The sequence below is a fragment of the Pomacea canaliculata genome, linkage group LG7 (genome assembly GCF_003073045.1).
Source record: "Pomacea canaliculata isolate SZHN2017 linkage group LG7, ASM307304v1, whole genome shotgun sequence".
In the NCBI taxonomy this organism is placed as follows: Eukaryota; Metazoa; Mollusca; class Gastropoda; order Architaenioglossa; family Ampullariidae; genus Pomacea; species Pomacea canaliculata.
The window spans coordinates 16,390,303-16,395,513 of record NC_037596.1 but is presented as its reverse complement, the minus strand read 5'-3'; the positions used below and the strand labels follow the sequence as shown (position 1 = coordinate 16,395,513).

At 37.4% G+C, this 5,211-nt stretch overlaps 1 long non-coding RNA gene across 2 annotated transcripts; it reads right to left on the bottom strand.

Annotated features, from left to right (window-relative positions):
- Positions 1–2,135: 2,135 nt before the first annotated feature.
- LOC112569615 lies at positions 2,136–3,980 on the bottom strand. 2 transcript variants are annotated; one of them, XR_003100467.1, is made up of 3 exons: positions 3,291–3,980; positions 2,661–2,857; positions 2,136–2,332 (listed from the first exon to the last, which is right to left on the bottom strand). It is a non-coding gene; the product is annotated as an uncharacterized LOC112569615 (long non-coding RNA). The 2 variants fall into 2 exon arrangements; XR_003100468.1 differs by having other exon boundaries at positions 2,136–2,300.
- Positions 3,981–5,211: the final 1,231 nt, after the last annotated feature.

The window sequence follows — 5,211 nt, the reverse complement described above, 5'->3', positions numbered from 1 at the left end:
TTTTCTCTTTTTTCTATGCCATAGATAACAATATTAATATTTTAAAGCTTCGATTTCACCATTAATTATGAAGTGGTAGTGTCACAGTCATTGCTGCTCTGTGTGTTGGGGTGAGAGTGGGTGGGTCGATGAGGCAAAATAAACATTTCTTTAATTCTTTTTAGCTCTTTTCGGTTACATTTTGTTTTAAAACAATACTGCATAGACATTGAACTTTTTTTCAGTTTAAGAGAGAGGTTTTTGAGATAACTCTAGTCAGCAGCTGCCCAGGAATGGTTTATTAAGAATTAACAATGAATTCAGTTTGATACCAAATGATTTTTTTCACCTTAATATACCTCCACCCCACAGGTCTCTTTGAATTAAAAGGTTCATGGTGTAGTTTTTGTCTTTTCTTTAGGAAAGAGGGGAAGATGACTAGGGGTAGTACTATATGAAAATACATCATTCTACCACCCCAAAAAAAAAATCACTGGCATGATCTGAAAGTGAATTTCATGTCTAAATGTCAGTAAATCTAATGCAAGTGTTAATAACATACAGTTGACTCATACAGCTGGTTGAATGATAGACAGTTTACAGTGCATGGCTATATCACATAAGTTGATTCAGTGAATTTATCATAAGAACAATATTTATGTTTTGCACACAAATAAAATGTACTTGTGCTCATAAAGCCATAAATTAAATTGAAAAGCAAAGGTACATAGACAATCATGAATATTTTGCTGTGCAAAAATCACTTCTTCATCACTATTGTGCATGACTGTCATAAAAGAATATTGCTATGCTTTTACTACATTAAATATTTATGCTTGTGGTTTGATGACACATTGAAAAAAAATAATGTTGTCCTTCTCAGGAGATCCGTCATAGTGTTATGTACTATGCATCACATTACCCATGGCATGTTCCCTGTATATCTGTTTTGCACACTTTGCCATTACTATACATGAAACAATTTGGATGTTTGTTACAGATTTGCCTTCATATGCACCTGTTCCTGATGGTGGCCTAACAAAGGAAGTATTCTCTAGTGTAGATGTCTATGATACAAATAGTTTAAGATGTACTCTCAATATATATTCTGAGAAAATAAGTGTCAAGCAGAATTTAAGTTCAGGTCAGCTTTATGCTATACCTAACGCTATTTGCAGAAATGACAAGTACTGTTAATAGTTTGTAATCTCAGCAGTCCTGTCCAACCTTCAATGAATTTTCAGCAGGATGCATGTGTGAAAGTGTAATGTATCTTAAGAGTGATGTACAATCTAAGATTGCATATTTTTGTGGTGCACAACTTGTGAACCAAATATTGAAACTTGCACTGGTTTTTCATTGTTGTTGTTGTTTTGGGATGAGCAGACATTTAGAGTTGCATGCTGGAATTAATAAAGTTGATCATTCATTTTCATTGTATTTTCTGCCTGTTCCTTAACCGAGAATGTCTAATGCTGATATACTTTACTCTTCTTCAGAATTTTGCTTCAAAGTGAGTGGAAGCCTCAAACATTTATTCCAAAAGAGTTGCACATGTAAAATATTGTTCAAGAAGAATATAAGATTTTAATAGCCAAGTGACAGCATTAAGAACATGTCTTAGTGATGACCGCTACTCTTGACAAACACTTGCAGAGGCCACCACATGCACTACTGTCTGCAAGCCTATGTCGAAATTTTCCCTTGTAATAATTTCATAAAGGAAAACTCATACATTTTTTTTAAAAAGTCCTGTCCAAGAAGAACTGCATCTTTCATTTATTAAAGTTAAAAAGCATTTGCTACTTTCTAAAGAGATCTGTATGAATGAACAGCTACTAAGTTTCATAAGAATGAAAATTTAACTATTTCTACAGTCACATAGTTCTGATATTGTGAACTCTACAGAAAAGTATAAAATTATGATATATTCACAAGAAAAATCTACTTATAAACTGGATACTAGCAGCTTGACCTGTTGTAACACATGATGGGCCTACATCTAAACTGTTGACTATGTCTATTGTTGATGTTCCAACTTCGTTATCAAATAGTTCTGAAATGTATAAAATTATGGTTTAACATATTTACAAGAAAAGTCTATAAACAGATTGGTTCCTGACAGCTTGGCCTGCTGCAACATGGGCTCTTTTCTGTGGGAGCATCATGTTCTGAAACAGTGTCATTGATTTTATTGTAGTGATTTTCATTATTTAAATCATTGTTATGTCCAACATCATTATTGTCGCCATCATTGTCTGGCTCTCCCCGATTGAGAACACAGTCACTTCACATGCCTGATCTGGTTCCATCTTCAGACCCTAGAGACAATTACATCTCTTTTTAGCTATGCCTGAAATACAAACATCATCACCATCTGTAGAAATTTATACTGACTGCTGGAATGTACTGCTATACCACAATGCAATAACTACATTCACTGTGATTTAAATGAACTACTAGCTGAACATATTATTGGCATTGTCATTTACAAATAGTATACACAGTACATGTAAACAGGTTTCAATCAAACCAGTATTATTTCCATATAAAACTATTCAATGTATACACATGCTGGGAAAAATATTTAAATGTGTTCAAGTCTGACTTTACTATACATAGATACAGTTAATGTGACCAACATAAACATTTGGTGAAAACTTTGATGCAAACTCACATACCAGTTGCATGTACAGCTATGTGCTGTGTTGTATTTCCTTTCCTGCAAGGGTGCAGGATGCTGAAATGGTGTCAACAATCACTCTCCTATCATGCAGCTACTGTCACCTAGCATGACCCGGTCCAATAGTCTACAGTTGCTTCCAAAGGCTGCAGACACCCTGGATGCCACTTTGCAAGCACGTTGATAAACATTAACCTGTTCAAATATATATAAATGGCAATATTAAGCTTCGGGAATATGGATTATCGATGCATCAGCAGATGACATTTTGAAATTGTTTGACATGAGCCACACTAAATATAAAGCAAAACATGTTTATTAATTGTGATGATAAGAAAGTTTTGGTTAATGGTATGAGAGTGTTTTTTAATTCCTAATATCTTGGGATTGTGTAGTAGCAGTCTATTTTCTGCTTTTACAAAAATGTTTAACAGATATTAAAGTGATTAGATGTTATCTGCAAAATTTTCGAAGAGAGAACATTTTAGTCTATGGGGAAAATATTAAATGCTTGTATTTATCCTGATTTGGCATTGGAGAAGAGTCTATACTGCAACAATTTATGGTACTTCGAAAGGTTTAGTCATATGTGAATAAAAAGGCAACTATATTGATTACAAAGTATTACCTGAACATTCAGTGAATGAAAATATTTTCCATTCACGTACTGGTGCTCATTATTTTCGCCGCCTGAATGTGGATATGCGTCCCGTCGACGTATCCAACAACAGTCGGAAAAACCACCGCTGGCACAGAACTTTCCCTTCTCTCTGCCTCTCGCTAGTCGGGAAAGACGATCCATCGTCGAGCATGTCGTAGTAGCGTTTGGTCACTCTCCTCACGATGTGACATTTCTCTTCGGTAACTCCGACCAAATCGCCGCACACACACATTCACACACACGTAAAAATGTTCCCGTTGCGAAGTGCAAAGCATACTCGTCTGCTTGAGGGAACATTGTTCCCTCGATTCGACATTTCCAATTCATCTTCTACCTCATAGACAATAGACATTTTATCAACTCTACGAAATTCAAATTTCGTGTACACTTCTACATCATTGTAAAGATATAATTTTCCCTAAATATTCTGTTTCGACGAAGATTTCGCCTGTTTAGCGAGAGCACAGCTACTACAGTCGCCATTTTTCTGCGCCTAATAGCCGCGTAAAGGCGGGTCCCCCCTGACCATAACTTACCCCGCGATAAGGCCGACTTATTCGCTAATAATTTCGACGTGGGAGCCACTTTTTGCGCTTAAGGGCTGATAAGCTAGTTATTCGCTGGTAAGTGGGATAAAGGCGCAACATGAAATCCACCCAAGATGATGATAGCTTTCCCGGATTTAAGTGTCAGCTCAGGTATGCTAGCTGGATTATATGTGATGTCTCCTTGGGTGTACATATGTGTTTGTGTGTGTCTGTTTTGTACGCTTCTGAATGGATGCTTTCGTGCGTGTGTGCACGTGTGTGTGTCACTGAAAAATTTCGAATTCGGTTGCACCACAGACACCACTCAGACTATTGTGCACCAAGGGGAGTGCACGGTGACAACACGAATCAACTTTTTAAACTTTTTTTTTCCTCCTTTGAAGGAAGTACGTGTCTGCACGCAAACAAAAGACTGCTTTGCTCTCTATTTACTTTTTTTTTTTAGGCCCTTTCGCCCCTCCTGGGGCATAGGCCATCGACTACAGTTAACTGTTGTCGATGTTTTGGTAGCAAGGATTTGTTTTACGGGGTGGGGGTGCTGGCCCCACGCCCAACCCTCCTTCTTTTTCAGCCGGGCTTGGGACCGTCCTTGGCGGAGGGCAGCCAGCCCTGTAAACAGATGCCACGTGCAGAGAAAGAACAGCATGCCCGAGACGAGAAATGAACTCGAGGCAGCCAACCTTCACTGTATTGGTGACAGACGCTAACAGCGCTAACCGTTGCGCCACCGGGCCGCTTGCTCTCTATTTAACCAAGCCAAAAATAGACAGGAGAGACAATGAAACACGGAAAGCTTAATTGTTCCTCTCAATAATTATCAATATTTCATACAATTATTTTTAGCCATAAAACTTCATCATCGCTATTGTGATTTTATTATACGAGTTCTACATGCTTGCGTATATAAATGTATTGTGACTCTATGGGGGTCTTAACTGTGGTCGGATGGGGTGGGAGGAGGTCTGGTTGACGATGATCTGTGTGGAATATGAATGTGTTGCTGATTGTTGATGTCTTATGCGGTTTTTGATGATTGATAGTTATAACTGTGTGAGCTGCTTCCTAACTGCCTTCTAAGATAAATAAAATTGTTTTGTAACTTCACTGAACAATTAATAAAATTTCATTACCGCTACACTCCCATCAGGAGATAATATACACCAAGGTTGGGAAAAGTGTGGTCCGTGGTCGTCTTTGGACAAGCCCGTCAAGAAGTGCGCTTGATTTTTTTTATAATTTATCCTAGGTTTATTTGATTGAAATTTAATTTATCAAGTACAACATTGTAACATTCTAACAACACAAGTACTAAGATAACAAATAACTCGGCTGACATGTCG